At 47.8% G+C, this 17,620-nt stretch overlaps 1 long non-coding RNA gene across 2 annotated transcripts; it reads right to left on the bottom strand.

The window, feature by feature from the left end:
* Positions 1 to 5,473: 5,473 nt before the first annotated feature.
* Positions 5,474 to 12,254, bottom strand: LOC106036688 (uncharacterized). Of its 2 annotated transcripts, XR_001207574.3 has the most exons (4): positions 12,166 to 12,254; positions 11,036 to 11,213; positions 8,004 to 8,086; positions 5,474 to 7,806 (listed from the first exon to the last, which is right to left on the bottom strand). It is a non-coding gene; the product is annotated as an uncharacterized lncRNA (long non-coding RNA). The 2 variants fall into 2 exon arrangements; XR_010834016.1 differs by having other exon boundaries at positions 11,036 to 12,254.
* Between the last annotated feature and the right edge of the window lie 5,366 nt (positions 12,255 to 17,620).

Raw genomic sequence — 17,620 nt, 5'->3', positions numbered from 1 at the left:
GGCCATCGAGTGGAAATAGCAGCCAGTACTAACGGCAACCTGCTAGGGAGCAACCCTGGCTAACATTCACGCTGGAGTTTTAGAGGACGAGAAGATGAACAAGTCAATTACAGAATGCCCCGCTCCTCATCTTCCCGAAGTAATTGAAGATTCAGTATCATTTTTACTGAGTTATTTTTAATTGGTCTCATTTGCTGAAGTAAATTAGGTGTAGCATTGTCCTCAGTATGATATATGCATCTGTGCAAATAGGAAAGAAAACATTAAAAAATTTCAAAGCACTGCCGTGGAAAAACAGACAAAATCAGATAAATGCAATTAATTTCTAAGCCTACCCTTGAAAAATTATGATGCTAATCTATTTATTTGACTGTTAGTGATGGTTTCCATCAAGGTCAGGAGAAATTGCTCAATTAATAAATGTCTGCTTGCACCTGACAACAATAAAAGTTTCCCTGGAGTGCAATAAGCTAAAAGACTGTGACCTCAGACACAGACAGTGAGCTTTGTATTGCCCCCTTTTTTTTTTTTTTTCTCTTTTCAAGATTGAACAATAAACACACTACTTGTGGGCCACATTTCTCAGCATCTGAAAACCGTTGGCTGTCCTGGGGACCGGAGGTGTGGCTGCAGACGGCTGGCTGGAAGCCAGACCTGCAGAAACTTGCAGACCCGTCGCTGCCCCAAATGCCAGGACAGCTCTACAGGACGCAGCCCTGCTCTGAGCCGAGGCTCGCACACCTGGGTGCTTGGCAGCCTTCAGCGAAGCTGGGGGACAGCGCCCCAGGGGCCAACCGTTCGTAGGCAGCATGCACCGAGCTGCAGCCTGAATCCAATGGCAGGGCACTGAGCAAAAAATGAGCACTTTCAATGGCCTGGTCGAACCGCAAACCACCCTTCCATTTTCCTCTCCGTGGGAACCAAACCTTCCGGTTTGTGTTTCCTTATCAACGCTCTCTCTAGTTAATTTACTAAACTCCAGCAAAACTAATTTAATTCCCTAGAAAATGGCAACGAATGTACTGGATAAGCACGGTTCCATTCCTATTTCCCCCTCGGGAGGGGTAAAAGCGGCTTCGCAGAGGTGCCCGACCCATTCCCACCCTCGGCACGGACCCGGATTGGCGCTGGCACAAGTGGAGGCGCCCACAAAGTCCGACTGACACTGCCACAGCCAAGGCTCACGCCTCAGGGACTCTCGTGAAACACATTAGGTTCAGTGGCTTTAATTATCCCTACAACATGTTTTCCCTAAATCTGAATTATTAAATCTGAATTATTTCCGGCAGGGTGCATCTGTACACGGCTGGTGAGCGAGCATGGCCCTTGCGGCTCTGCTGTGTCTGATGTCTCTTGGGTCTTGCGCTCTTTTTTCCCTAGATTAATTAAGGTCTGAATTCAAGTTTCTGTCAATGTCTTGAATAAGGTTTATGGAGGTCCTTAGGGTTAATTTATAATCCCCTAAAGAATAAGTAAATACTTAAATTGCCCCCACAGTTGTAATTGAATGTTTTAATTCATGTCAGTAGACTGAGTGAAGCAAATTCTTCCATTGCTGTGATTATTTATTAAACAAAATTACAATAGAAAATCATTCTTGCCATTTTGCTAGAGCGTATATGTATACTAAGAAGGAGTTGCCCCTTAAATTTATGAGTCCCGGATGACGACAGCTTTCCAAAGAAGCAGGTAAGCACAAACCATTTGCTGCCTAGCTGAACACGCAGGTGAAGCCCAGCGGGACGGCGGAGGCTCCGCTGGAGGCGATGGAGCTCACACCGAGAGCCGGGCCCTGCAGCGCGGGGCAGGAGGGAGCCAGCACGCCGCAGGAGCTTGTCGTGGACAGCAGCAGCTGGAGCACGGACGGCAGAGCTGGGGCCACGCTCACACCCCCCCGGTGTTCGCTGTAGCGAGGTCACCTCCTCGCCTGCAGCAGCACATCCCAGCTCTGTGCTCCGACGGCCTGCTCCATCAAAAGGCACCACGGGACTACTCCTAACGACATGGGGGGAAACGTAAATAACGGCATCGCTTCAGGTGAAGCCTCAGCTGTAGCGATGTGCTACATCAATACATTTGCCGTGCACATCTTGAAGGACAGCAGCGTGAGCTCATGCAAGCCGCTGCTGTGTCCCGGACCGCGTGTGGCTGGGGATGCTGTGGCGCAAGGAGCCCCCGAGGGAAGAGGCGGAGAAGCCGCAGGCGAGCAGAGGCAGGGCAGGAGCTGGGGCCTGGGGACGAGAAGTCGCGGAGGGGCCGGGCTTCCCGGCTCCCATTCCCACTCTGCTTACGTGGGCTGACGGTAACTGGTGGCTTTTTAAATTTAAAAGCTTCTAATGGAGTCCAAAATATTATTGATAACCATAATCATCTCCTGATGTGCCCATTAAGGCAGTGCTGCTCTTTTCTGTCGTGTTTTATAATATCTATTAGTCACCAGTTTTTATACCACAATCTTACTCGTTTCAGGCAGGAACAGACATTACCGGGAGGAGCCATGGCCCCAGCAGGAACTGGTGGAGGTTTCCACAGCAGCATCAGACGTGCTGTGCTCCAGACCGCTGCCCTGCGCCCCCATGTCCTGCCGGGCTGAGCATCCTTGCTGCTGATGTGTGCAACGGCCCAGCGCTTTGTGTGGCCGCCCCTTAAGGGACTTGGGGACTGGAATTTCGGTAAGACCTCAGGATATGAGGTTTAGCAATGAAATAACCAACAAGCAAGCGTGCCGTGTCTAAAAACTCACGGGGGCAGCAAAATTGTTTGGAGCCTCAATGTTTCTTTTGCCAGCCCTCTCTAGCCTACCGCGTTTTGTTGGGGTGTTCATAGAGTCACCGAATGTCTCGGGCTGGAAGGGACCCCAAAGCCCACCCCGCTCCAACCCCGTGCCATGGGCAGGGGCACCTGCCGATTCTCCCGGTGAAGGTAAGCACCACTGCCAGACCCTTCCTGCCCTCAGACCTGGCTGCGAGCAGGCCGCCACCCTGAGCATGGTGCTGCTACGGAGCGACGCTGGCACAGGACAAAGTTAATCATATCAGCTGGGATGTATATTACAGTTCAACCAACAGAGACAAAAGCAGCTGGTGAGAGTTTTTGTGCATCCAGGAGAACTTATCGATGTTTTATAAATATTCAGTTTACATTCTAGGCATCACAAATCATTGCAAATCACCCCTCCTTCTCATGACAGTGATTGCATTTAAATTTTGCTGAGGGTTTCTTACAGTTCTGTCCCTTGAATGGGAGGTTTAGATTTCTGATACTGCAGGCAAAAGACAGAGATGTATTGAAAATTAAGGTACCTAAATAATTAACCCCAATACTAAGTCTTAGAGGCAATTCAATAAAGTACTCTCTGGGACCCAGCTGACAGTGAATAATATCCACCCTCAGTGCATCACACAGGCTGCAGAAACAATTTTACGTTGCCATTACACCATGGCACTTAACTGTTTGTGTTCTTTGGAGAGATGGCATTGCCTTGAAACCGTGCCATCAGAAACAGTTGTGCACCTGGGAAACGGGAGGAATAAACCTGAAGGACGAACGGGTGCTACCTCCTCATCCCAAGGCGGAGCCACACATCGAGCTGAAGCATATTGTTAAACCCATATAACTTGTTGCTCTAAAAATACCCTTCTGTCAGTCGCCATGCTCAGCGATGCCCTGTTAGAGGGATTTTAACAACCTGGCTCTGATCTAAGCCTGCCAGCATTTTGCAGAACTCTTCAGCATCCTAAGGATTTTTATGTGTGTTTGATTAATTATTTATGGACTTCAGATTGCAAATACGGTGCAGAAAGGAATAGACAAGCCGGGTGAGTCCATTTGGCTAAAGTAAGATCCAGCCACAATTCCTGGATTATAATGTTGGAGAAACAGAAATGTCCTTTTTGTTCTGGAATTATTCTTCACACTGACAGCCTCCGCAGCGCGGGCTGGGTTAGACGCAGAGTTAATATGGGCAGCTGAGACAGCTGAAAGCCAGGAACACTGAGGGTGTCCATACAACAGACAGATCTCTGTGAATAATGGTCAAAGCATTAGTCCTACACGTGAAACAGAAGAGCAGCTGACCATGCACAGCAGGAGCTGTGGGTTTGGGTCCATTTCTCCATGATGGAAAGGTTTCCAAGTGGCCTCCGCAGAATTTTTCTATACCTTGGCATTATGGGGAGATATTACTGTTAATGACGTGAAGTTGATAATGGGGAGAACTGGCAGAAAATCTTTCCATGGAAGAGTAATAAATGCTACGGGTCCATGAGGTGACAGCTGCAATTTCAAAAGAATCAATACATGTTACGGCGGTATTTATACCGGGGACGATAGTAAGGAAAAGTTCTCTCACCAACCCTCACTAATACAATCAGTGCTCAGCTGAGCTCCTTTGGCTCACTGATAACGAATGGGGCCAGTTCGGATATGGGAAATGCATTAACTTCTCCCCAGGCTGCGCACTTCAGCCCAATCCCTTGCAGTTTCTCCTCGCCACAGAAAACTCCTGCCCTCGACCTGCCCGTGCTGCTCGGGGCTGGGTGAAGCTGTCGGATGTTCCTGTAGGCACTGCTCAGCCCCCACTAGCTAATATGGGGACGGTGAGTACTGCAGCAGGCATTGCCTCCTCTCCCGGGGGGCCCTGCCACGTGCCCAGCACAAACGGGCGGCTGCTCTCAGCACTGCCGGCAGCTGGGCAGCAGCCCTGGGGTGTTCTCGCATTGTCCACTACTGAGCTGCTGAATTATTTATATAATTATATAATTTATATTATTATTGTTATTATATTTGCTTCTGCTTATTAAAGAAGTACACAACAGCACAACATCCTGTAAGACTGAACATGCTTAGCAGGACTTGAAGACACTCTGGATTTATACATGTTTGGGTCACTGTTAGCGATCTCCTTGACTTGCCTTGCATAATGGCTTTATTCACTGGAGTGCAAATTCGCCATCTGGGCATCCACATGCTCCTACACGTCCTGTATGTGCGGGAGAGCCATGTCAGGGGAAGCTGATGCTGGAGAGAGAACACCAACTCCCGCCTCTTGGTTTTCCTGATGGCTGCTTATGGCTTGGTAACGATGCAGCTCCCAGATTTTGTTCTGGGGGGGTGGCAAGAAAGAATTTCAGGTAAACTGTAATTAGGAAAGTATTCCTAGAGGAAAGGGGGTCACTAAATCCTAGGAGTGCCCAGTCATCCTAACCACCTGAACATCAGCTCTCTGCAGTGAAAGGGCAGAAGGGTCTGGGTAGGAGACCGCGATCTGCTGCACGACGGCCTCCAGCTCCCTGCTCTCCTGAAACCACCCTGTGCCTAGCGCTTCCTTCCTTTCTGCCTGTGCACCAGGACTGTGCCATCAAGGCAGCATTCGGGATTACTGCACGACCATCTTCCATCACTTACTATTGACCACCAGCATGTCTGCAGCCAGCTGCTCTTGCAATGCACGAGAAAAAGCAAATGAGGAATTTGCACAAAAGCAATATTCCAGCAGTATCCCGACCGTATTGCAGGACAAAGCCATCAATACCTTCAGAAATGTTCATTTCTTTTGAAAACAGATTTCTAGCTCTGCAAGCAATCAATACCACTTGCTGAGACGTCTGCATTTATGAAAGCCCTGCCGAGGGCTGCAGCCAGGGCAGAGGCCAGCTGGTGGGGAGGCACAGCACAGAGGCTGCGCACCGCCGCCAGCCTGAGTCTGTGAAAGTGATGTGGGTTTGGGGTCCCTGCCTGCCCCTACGGAACAGCCGAATAAACCCGGGCACAAGAGATTCAGGACTCTGCTGTTAACTGTTAGGTCCTTTCCGGGTTCTTCACGTCTGCGTGTCCAGCAATAGGCCAGTCCCATGCTACACTGCCCTTGTCCCACTTGTACAAGAGCCCAAGCGCTACGCCTGCAAGCTCTGCACGAGGCTGTCCAGTGGCCTGTTCCCTGGCTGCAAGGAGCTCTGCCTCCGTGCTTTCAGGAAAGCTACTGGGAAGATCCATCTGTTAGGGATACAACTCCAGCAGATCTCTCACACACAGAGATTTGTGATGCATAACCATTCTTTCTGCTTTTCCTCAACACTCTTAGAGCAAGGGCCTGGAGGCAAAGGGCGCTCCCTCTTCTCCTGCGGTGCAACCAAGGTTCAACTCAGCGACTTGGTACCATGCCAGACCCAGGCCATGCCTGGAAGAATAGCTCCTTGTGAATCTCACTGCTGCAGAATTACTCTCCACCTGCCTCAAGCATCCCTCCATTTCCTCAGGAGCTTGGAGATCCTGGACTGGCAGATGCCAGTAATTAACTAGGTGGACCACGGGTTCAAAGGACCCAGCAACTGCTTGGTACGTAGCTCACAAGGACCTGAAGGAATATACTCTGTGCTATATCAAGTGCCATGGAAACTACTTGTTATCTGCACTGAAGCAGTACTTCATGCCACAGTCCTTGTCTGTGAGTGCTAGAAAGCTGAAGCCTCAGTTAGAAATTCCCAAACCTCCAGCCTCACCCCAGCGCTCCGGCTCCTCCCGGAGACAAGGGCTGCCAGGACGTCTTTCGGAGCCAGTGTGGTGGCAGGCTGACCCACGGCTCCCCAGCCATCTCCACGCTGCTCATCTGCAGTCTTTCTCAACTCCTTAAGGCAGAGGTCAGCTCCGAGCAGAGCCTGATACCTCTCTCTTTCCTCCTGCTAATTACTCCATTCAGCTTTATCCTTATCTCCCAGTTCTGCTGTATATCACTTTTCTAATACACACTCTAATCTAAATAGCTTCCAGCCATAACACTCCTGCCTCCCTTCCACCACTCTCCACTGTGAAAGCCTACAAAAAGCAGGAAGAACCTCAGTGCCTTCTGGTGATTATCTGACACCCAAGTGACTGATCCTGACCCAGCAACGACAGCTCTCCACATCATGGGTGGGACTGAAGAAGATGGGTACAGACAAATCCTAAGAGACACCAGGTATTTGGTTCACCAGATACCTGGTGGGGGCACCATGGTGGTGCGGAAGAACTGGAGCCCTGCACGTGTACGATTTTGCTTGTGGATCCACAAGTGATTTAAAAGCCAGCACAGTGAATTTCTGGGTTGCAGAATGAGAGAGCCAGGAGCAGTAGTGCAGACCTGATCTGGCAGGCGCTGGCTGCTACGAAGTCAATCAGCACATTGAAACTCTTGAGGAGGGCTTATTCCCAAATCAGTGCTTTGTATGCTGTGGCTACAGGGATTGTCATTCCTTTCTGGGAATACGGATGTCACACTGGGGCCTCACACAGCTGAACACTTCTTTATGTCTAAATCAGGACAATTATTTGATTTAGACATGCAGTAGATGCTGAGAGTACAGAAAAGAGGCAAGAAAAGGGAGGGGAAAGAGGAATAAATCACCGAGCACGAGTTTGCCATATAAGCCCTTTAAAAACAGCTCATTTAGGAGAGATGACTCCTACTGTTTCATTTTGCTTGAAGAAAATCTGTTCTTTTATCTTCATGCACTGTTCCTCCAGGAGTGTGCAGGACTCAGCTAGACATCTGCTGGCTGTGGCCACTGGCCAAGGCTGCACTAATTGCATAAGTGTTTTGGCTTGCAAATGCAACAAGTCTGGCATCCCCACTTGGTGCATGCCGCATGACATTCCTTTAAGTTATTGCCGTTAAGCATCTGAATCCCAGCCAGGTGCACATGAACAGTTACTGTCTCGAAATGTTGCTTTATTCACTAGGCTCAATGAAACAAAAGGAGCTGGTGTCCAGGTTACTCCTGCTCCAGGTGAGGGCTCTGAATCACTCTCTCAGACCCTGGAAGGCCATCCCTGCAAACACAGAAGTAAAAGGAGCTGCAGCTTTTGGGAGGAGAACAGGGATACGTGCAGCAAGTACACCCTGTTGTGATGACAGACGTGGCCATCTGCCAGTGCTGTGACAAGCCGCTTGCAAAGATACAGCCCCTGCAAGCTGGTCCTTACAGAGGCCCTGGGGGGAAGACGCGTTCATCCCCTTAGGCTCCCACCTGGGCTGTTCCATCTCGCTGCATCGCACCCTGCTACGATCCAGATCAGGGAAAGCACCCAACACGCAGCAGCACGCGGTCCCCTAGGATAAGCACCGACACAAATCTGTGTTACTTGCACCTCATTGCAAAGGAAGGCTGGAGCAAAAAGCCACTGCTTGGCACCACACGGGGGGAGTGAAGTCCAGGCTGTGCTGGGCATGCTCCCGTGGGATGTGCGGTGTTGGGGCTGCACAATGGGTGGCGCTCGGTGATGTGGCCTGAAATCCCTGCGCTGCCAGCGCTGCAGGACAGCACCAACAGGCACGGCTTCAGCTCTGCTGCCATCAGTCAATTTAAAAGAGATGTTATAATTGGTGTTAATTATGATCTAGGTGTTCAGGCTTCACCCCTTCTCTGCACCATAACAGCTGCTTTGCATTGCAGCAGTCCCCGAGTGTGACCGCAGGGCCAATGGCTCCAGGAGGGAAAAGCCTTTGGGGCTGCAGGGCTCCAACCTGAACAGGACTACAAGTGCAAAAAGCAAAGCATGCAATTGCAAGTTTTGGACACCCAAGAATTCCTGACCTGTGTCCTCTGCTTTAGTTACCCACCTGCTTTGACTTGTTTTGATCAGGGATGGAATTTCACTTCCTGTCCTTAATGGGACATAGAGCGAGATTACTTGCTTTCTCATTTCACCAGTGACAACGAAAGCTTTCTCTATCATATAATGCACAGTATTAAAAATCTTTCTGACCCAAATATACATATGGAGAACAAAAATAACTGTAAGGAACAGTATTTAATCTGCCTAGATTCCACTCTCAAAAGATATAATCTATTACAAATGTTATCCCTTGCCTTGCCTGTTAATCCTAAAGGAACCAGTGATTAAGTACTTTTGCTAACCCTCCAGTCCCTGGTGTGCCTGTGACCCAGAGAATTATCATCACCCTGTGTTGCACATCTGGTAACAATGACGGGCAATGCTCTCTTATTACATCCCTCTCCTGCTGCTGCTTACTGGGTTGCAAAAGCAGGATTGCATTTTGCACGTTACTTCCCTCTCCTCCCTGAATTAACCAAATGAGCAATGCTTCCTGACTTGAAGAAGGCTTATAAGGAAAACACAATTCTAGCCATTTTTGCAAAGGCAACAGAAGAGTATGAGTTGCAGAATTCAGAGAGGATGTAGAGTAACAAGCGAACAAGACACACCTCTGGCACGAGAAAGCCACAGTAAGCGAGATACAAAGAAAATGGCATTTTCGGGCATCCTCTGCCTGCATTTGACCCACATCCACCGTGGCCGGACCGGCAGCAGGAGCTCAGCTCCATGGAGCATTCTGAAGCAGGGCACCACATGCGGCGCTTTAGTAGCTTTAGTAAAACAGTTTAGTTTTCGTAACTTCAATATGAGAATACTTTGGATTGCTAGATTTCAATGGAAATAAAAAACAAATAAATAAATAAAAAAAAAAAAAAAGAAAAAAAAAGAAAAAAAAAAGAAAGAAAGAAAGAAAGAAAAAAAAGGTTTAATGAAAGAGCCACAAAGGGACCAAAGTTCGTTTGGTTTCCTGAATAATAAGTGGATGTGTAAGAGAGCAGTGAACAATGATGAGATCCACCTTTCTAAATCCATTTGAACTCTAGGAGTTTTACACTGTTTGAACTTCATTTCCACTCATTCCTTGACACACAGAGTGTAAATTGATGCTCTAAACGAGAACAGTGCTCTCTGAAGGAAAGAAAGACATAAATTATCCAAATAGTTCTTCTTTGTTTGTCTGCCACGACTGCAATTGTATCACCCTAGATTAAGCACACTCCTGTCCACAGCTCATGACTGGTTTTACCCTATTTCTTGGAATTTTAGTCAAAACGTCTCCCTGTTTGAGCAAGACCAAGTGACGCAAGCCCAAGCCATCATCATGGAAAAAGAAAACGTAAATTTTGGGGGCAGCCCTCCAGTGGACGTACCCCCAGGGCACGGCCCCAGCCCAGGCCTTGGCCAGTTCCGCAGGCCGTGCCGCCACCAGGCCTCCCGCAGCCCCAGGGTACTGCTGCCGCTTCTCTGATCAGGGCCTGTCTCGCTGTGCATTTCTAAGCTGACTCTCTGGGTCTTCCTTTGGGTATGAGCAACTTGTTGTCCTATTAGTAATCCATCACTCATTAGCTCAGTGAATCGTTCTTACAGGTGCTCAGCTATGTGGCCCCAATCTCCCCACAGACCTGCTCTGGATGTCTGCTGGTGGGATTTTAATTTGCTGCCCTTTCCAAAACAAAAGACTACAGATGCAAGCATTTAAATGCCAAATAGTTACATGTTGGTCTGCGTCCTGGGTAAATAAACAGGCTTTTTTCATCGCAAGGACATTCAGGCGTGCCTATTTAGAAAACATGTACGTTACTCTACAGTCCATCTCAATACAAATAAATAAGTCTGTGCTAGGTTTTATTCAGGACCTTTGTAAGCATCCTTCTTTTTCTACTGAACTTTAAAAGGTTATCGTTATAAAATTTGTTATTCTAGATAACGCTGCACCACAAGAAATTAAAGATGAAATCATGAATATTTGAAGAGCTATGTTCTGAAAATGTCTGTGTGGTTGGGGAGAGCAGGTTGCAAAAGGTATCAACGGCTACTTGGACTTCTTTCTGTCGCACAATGAGTCAAAGCAAACGCATGCCACGGCTCTGGCTGCAGCAGGAAAATCAACACAATTTTCTTCCTGTAAAATAATACAATAGTTTTGAAAGAAGCTCCACATAAATAGGCAGTCATTAGCCAGATGATTAGCGTGTCATACTTCCCTTCTGAAGTCACGGTAAGTCAAGTGAAATCTGTAGCATTTATATAAAACGCAACCAAGAAAAACAAATTTCCCACAGGGAAGAAACTGAGGAACAGCACCAAAAACTTGAGAAAACTTCAGAAAAACAATTGTTTGCCATGACACTATCAAACAACCCGCTCTGGGGCCACCTGGGTGTTGGTGACTTCTCCCTGCATAGTTTGTGCCCGGGTACGTCAGCCCCTCCACTCCCACCTGCCTGCTGCTGGGGCCTGGGACATGCGGCCTCGCCGCGCCGCGGCTGCCAGAACCCCGCGCTTCCCCTTCCCTCTCCTTCAGAGATGACGGCTGTGTGCCAGAGTGCTGCCAGCACAACGCTGAGACCTCCCTTCCACTGGTCTTTTAAACCCGAGCTTCAGTCACAGTTACTTCTCTGCAGTGTGAAAAAAAATCTTCATTTTGGTCACCACGGCTAATATATAAAGCATATACATATAGAAGCTTTAATTTTGATTTCTCATATTTCCAGCCCTAATCTTAATTTTCCAAGACTGCCTGGCTGAAGTGCTATGAGATTCAATTTTCAGCTCATAAGATGCTTGTTAGTGTCTGCCTCTATGTGACTCAAGGGGATCAAAGTTTGATTTTTAACAGTGCCTTTTTTTTTTTTTTCCTCCTCAATGAAGAAACTATATGTGCTCATAAACATAAACCTCCTTAAACAGACTCAAAATGAAAACAAACCCTATTGCTTTCTAGCCCTTGCTAAAGGCTCAGGTCTTGATCCTAAAAGGGAATGTGCCCACAATGGAGAACAGTGCAGAACACTTTGTTAAATAACCATCCAAAAAAAACCGAAACAAACAAAAAAAAGATGCAGTTTTGCAGTGCTGATGGACTCTGCTCTTTGCTTCCTGCCCCAAGGTAATGAAAGCTGCTGGTGTAGAGTGAGACTAGGCACTGCGATAGGGCTGATCTGGAGGAAAAGGACTGCAAAATTTGCTGTTTCGCAAAATAACATCAATAATGCTGCTGCTACCCTGGAAATACGCAGGGCTGGGCAGAGTAATAGAATTGGCAGAGGCAATCGGATTGTTCCTTGTCGGCAGCTCGGATAGCTCCTCGCACGTCAGACATGCACCGCAGACAAGGCCTGACCAAACCGCCGTGCCGCTGTGCCTGGCACCGGCTCCCTGCTTGTGCTGTTTGCAGCAAGCTGCCGCTGGAATCAGCAAGGCAGCGGTGGATGCGAACTTGTATTCTGTTAACAAATCCCACGCAGGGAGGGGAGGATTTGTTGGATTAAAGCAACGGGGGAAGAGACGCCGCAAGAGGGCGGTGCAGGGTCTGGGGCGCAGAGAAGCACGGGGCGGCCGCACGGGCACCTGCAGGGCCCTGGGGTCACACAGCCATGGTGTCACACGGCCTGGTGTCATGGCTGTGGTGTCACAGGGCCTGGTGTCATATGGCCGTGGTGTCATGGCTGTGGTGTCACACGGCCATGGTGTCACAGGGCCTGGTGTCATATGGCCGTGGTGTCACAGGGCCTGGTGTCATATGGCCGTGGTGTCATGGCTGTGGTGTCACACGGCCTGGTGTCATATGGCCACGCTGTCACAGGGCCTGGTGTCATATGGCTGTGCTGTCATGTCTGTGGTGTCACACGGCCATGGTGTCATGGCTGTGCTGTCACACGGCCTGGTATCACACGGCCATGGTGTCACACGGCCTGGTGTCATGGCTGTGGTGTCACACGGCCTGGTGTCACACGACCATGGTGTCATGGCTGTGGTGTCACACGGCCTGGTGTCATATGGCTGTGGTGTCACACGGCCTGGTGTCACACGACCATGGTGTCATGTCTGTGGTGTCACACGGCCTGGTGTCATATGGCTGTGGTGTCACACGGCCTGGTGTCACACGGCCATGGTGTCATGGTTATGGTGTCACACGGTCTGGTGTCACACGGCCACGGTGTCATGGCTGTGGTGTCACACGGTCTGATGTCATATGGCCGTGGTGTCACAGGGCCTGGTGTCACACGGCCATGGTGTCATGGCTGTGGTGTCACAGGGCCTGGTGTCATATGGCTGTGGTGTCACAGGGCCTGGGGTCACAGGGCCTGGTGTCACACGGCCCTGGTGTCAGGCAGCCCTTGTGTCACAAAAGCCAGTGTCACGCAGCCCCGCTGCCACGCAGCCCCTTCCTGTTTGATTCATCCTCACTAAAAACTGCCCAGCGCTTCCTCCCCACCCATTTCCAACTGCTCCATTAAAAACAGACCGTAATCCCAAATAATGAAATGTTTGGGTGAATATTATTCCACCTTGGAGCAATTAGTCTCTAATAATAACCCTGCCTACCCACCACCAAATATTTCATTACTTTCACTCCTGAAAATATGACAGGAAGCAGGCTTCAAGTTTCATTTTGTTAATGGATTAAATTAATTTACATTTTACATTCTCATGATTCAAAACCACTTAGATTAATTTAAAAATATATATTTTACCAAAAAGTTGCTTAACTGCCATGTAATTTCTTGCTATTTCCTTTTCCATTATTGCTGATTAACAAGATACTTGGGAATAAATAGAAGCTCTCTCTCTGCTATAATTATCCTGTCTGTCCCTCTGATTAGTTCACTCCTATTTTGTGGCAGGAAACTTGAAAATCCTAAATATTCCAGCCTGACATCATCGTCAGAAAAGGCGCAGAAAGAGCAAAATGGAGGCTTTCTTAAAATGTATTGGATATATTTTAATGAACACCTGGAAAATCACCAAGGTCCAGCCTAAGCATCAATGAAACAAATGGATTTTGCTTCACTGAGCTATGAAAAGAAAGCCCAAAAGAAGGACTCAAGCCAGAATAAATTCTTCAGCCAAATAATCAAGAGAACTGTGATATATTCAGGCCAAAGCCTTGCCCCAACTGCTCCACCCAGCAGCAGGAGCACAGGGGACAGAACATATCCTGGGAGCAGTGCGCAAATGGGTAGTAATGCCATCAAAGGATGATCGCTGTCTGACAGCAAGAGGGTGTACGGCAGAAAACCTTAGGGCTACCAGACAGATAACTCAAAGGGAAACATGGCAAATGTGAGCAAAACTCTCTAAAGCCATTATCTAAAAGGCACTGTGCGTACTTGCACTTCTCCTATGTAAAACTCCCGATGCAATTTACTTTGGAAAACATAAAAAAAATAGTGACTTTCAATGTTCCTTCCATCTACGTAACAACTGTGTTGTAAACACAGATGCAGATGCTAAGAAACGTGTATGTGCTGGTGGGGAGAAGTGGTTTCACTCCTTATTCAAAAGACAGCAGAGTGAGGAGTGGTGTAAGCAGCCACTTGCCAGCCCACGTGCCTGCCTAAAAGAGTCCAACATTCAATAACAGACAGCTGGATAATGCTCTTTGCACGAGGCCTGAATCTACAACCAGCCCAGGTGCACAGCTTTGAATGAAAACGTCTCCCAAATTCATTTCCTCCTCTCTTCTCACAAGGTGCACACACCAGCACAGCCCTGCTTGGTGAGAAAGCCGTGACGCTGAGCTGCCCCCTGCGCAGAGCACACGGCTCCGTGTAGGTCAGCCTGACACTGCGCTGCGGTAACTGCAAGCTGCTTCAGGTCTAACACCTTCCTCTTCACCTCTCTGCAGCTAATGAGCGCTTACACTGCGAGAGTCCTTCTCCGGATGCACATTTATGTTGTGTTTAGACTCTGACAGTCAGTGAGATATTTTTTCAACGTGAGATTTAATTTGGAAAATGCTTTCAGTAGATACATACCTAGCAGTGAAAGGTGACAAGAAATTGATGGTTTTTAGCAATGTAGTAAATAGTGACCCCGAACCCTGGCTGTGGAAAAATGAACCTTCTAAAGCATTAAAAAATACACACACACTTGGTACATTTCCTGCCACCTGGCACAGAGCAGATGCAACATAAGAATAAAGGCAGAGCAAACTATTGCAAGAGAAAGCATTTCTGCGTAATGTCTTGTAAGTATGTGAGATAGCTGTGCCTCTAATGCGATGAAAATGTAAAGCCCCATTTCTCTGAAAAGGAGAACAAAGGTGTTTTCTCTGTGGAGTAAATAACTGTCACATTGAATACACCCTCTATCCTCTCATCATCACCAATTGCTAGAAGCCATTCATTCTGACAAATTGAAGAGAATTCAGAAACAAGAAACAAAACGATAAAGTGACTGGGACATCGTCTCGTGAAGGAAGATTAAAAGGAGCAAATGCTGTATGGCATAGGTGAGCAATGATTTTAAAGAGGCCACCCAAAGGATATGTATGAGAGAGAATCAGAGGAAAGAATAAAGCATTGCTGTGACACACAAACTGTTCATGGGTCAGGAGGCGAAATTTAAGATGACAACGTTCCAATGCCAAACCAGATTCCTGCTGAGACAGAACGGCCACATCCATTGCGTCGTCTGGACACACGCAAAATGATTTTCTGAGTACGATAAATTGATTGTTGAAGGTAAACTTGCGCTGGCAGTGAATACGAGACTGAATGACCCACCTGCGCTCCACCTCTCATCTCCACGCCAGCAGAGTGCGGGGCTCGCTCAGAGCCAGCAGCGGGCGGGGGAGCAGCGTGGGCCTTGTTGCAGGGCTGCAGTACTGAACCTGGGGTGATCTCTCCGGCTTACCAGGCAAAATGCCATTTTCTTTACAGTGGTAAAGCTCAAAAGGGAAAAATGCTCAAAACCAGGTTCTGCCTGTCATTTTCCCTCACAGCTATCAGCTCAAGGCATGCGGATGCTTGTTCAGCTTGTGTTTGACAGTACAGATAATTAAGAATCCCATCACACCTGTATTATTCTTGTTACTATGGGAAAAAAAAAAAAAAAAAAAACATTAAAAAAACAGAACTCTTTCACTGTTCATCCCAAAGAAGAACATTGGCTGGTGTTGGGTATTCCTGTACGAAGCTGTGGCCAAACCCTAGCCAAGCACACCTCAATTTTGGGCTGCTGCCAGGCAGGATCCCCAGCCCGATTAGGGATGGGGTCAGGACTATGGAGCCTAAGCCCAGCCCCACATCACTGCACCCACTGCTTCGGCCTAAGCCCAGCTCCAGAAACCCCGAAGCCCGTGGAAGTCGCACGCGAAGCCGCCCCGGTTTTTTGTGCAGAGTACCCCTCATTCCAACCACCATCAGCCTCTCCCCTCGCCTCACCCCCACCTGCTGCCACCCCAAACACTGGTGAAAACATCACCCTTCGCAACACGCCCTTAAGGTCCACAGATTCAAGCATCACAAAAAGTCATAAATATAGATTAAAATATCCCAGCTGCACTCTGATATAAGAGGAACGGGAAGGGCACAAAGCAGCTCTGCCTGCTACAGAAGTGGCTGGAGACCTATCAGATTGCAAACGAATGCAGATGCATGGAACTAAATAAAACACTGCCTGAGATCTCCGTGTCAACAAATTAGGTATCTGTGTTGGCAACTTGGCAGGCTGCTCTTGTTTGCATTGGTAAATTAAATTCATAGTCTTTGCAATTGCAAGGAGGATTTTATTTTACTTCTTTTTAAAGGTGTCATTCTTGAAAGCTGATTGTGTGATATTCTGGGGAACTCATCACCGCAAAGAACTTAGTAGAAGAAATTTTGTGTCTGTGGAAATGGCTTTTATGGGGGAAATCTGGAAATGATGGGACCAATTCAAATGGTGCATTTTTCTGGGGGGCAGGTGATGCTGCTCTTCTCCATTATCTGCACTCTGACACAGGGAATGAGATTTAACAAGCTGGCTTTTAGAAAATTCTTTCATTTCTGATCCTTTACACTCTGTGATCTGTTGCGCATTTAAACAGACACGGTCGGTTTTCATGGCTTTCCAGCATGAAGGCCCTGTTCTTCTCCCAGTTGCACCACTAAAGATGCACTGACTTGAGCACAGCTCCTGTGACAAGGATCAGACCAAAAGGCCCCCTGTAATGGAAGCAATTGTAATTGAGCCTGATTGCATCCTTGAGAGACAGATGCTGCCTACAAGAAATACTCCCAAACTTGTTCCGTGTTTCAGCTCTTCAATTTTTTTATTGAAAGCCTTCAAATTTTATATTTATTATTGAAGGAGACACTCCTTCCTCTCTCATCCAAAAGTGGCTGTTCCTACCTTGGAGGTGGCTTCCGAAGTCTTTGCCTTTCAGCTCTTCCAAGTGCTGCAGACATACAGTCCCTCAAATCTGCATTTCACGTCCCATCAAGTGACACCACCGGAGGTTTGTCAGAAGGAGCATCCCTACCCTCTGCTGCAAGACTGGAAGAGAAGAGCCATTAGAACAAGGGAAGCCAAATCAATCTCCCATTGTTGATAATCTCAAGGGCATTAGGAAGCTGCCTGCCGTGTATTTTATCATATGATTGATCGTGATGATGTATGGTTTAAAGAGCAATCTCCACCTTCAAGGCGCAGCGGAGTGTATGTCTTTGTTGGGCAGTAATTCTCAATTACCCCAGCGCGACCTTGCAGGACACTCTGATCATTCACAGGGAAGCCTGAGCTGACCAGTAAATCGAGTCCTGTGAGAAGAAACGCGTTATTGGCCGTGGATGACTGATGGAGAACTGCCTGCTATTTTTTACAACAGCTTTTACAATAGCTCGCAGGGACATTTTGGGGCCTCACTGTGATAATGCCTACATCTTCTGGGCAAGTGATCAGGAGAACTCACAGAGAGATCAATCTTTATAATAATTTACAGCTATTTCACTTTGATGGGGTCAAGTTGTAAGGTGCACATGAATAATGCTCTCACCCAGAACAAAAGGTTGTCAGTCCTGGCAGTATCACCTTGCCT

This window comes from Anser cygnoides, chromosome 10 (assembly GCF_040182565.1).
Source record: "Anser cygnoides isolate HZ-2024a breed goose chromosome 10, Taihu_goose_T2T_genome, whole genome shotgun sequence".
Lineage (NCBI taxonomy): Eukaryota > Metazoa > Chordata > Aves > Anseriformes > Anatidae > Anser > Anser cygnoides.
The sequence above is the reverse complement of the archived record's forward strand: the minus strand, read 5'-3'. Positions and strand labels throughout refer to the sequence as shown.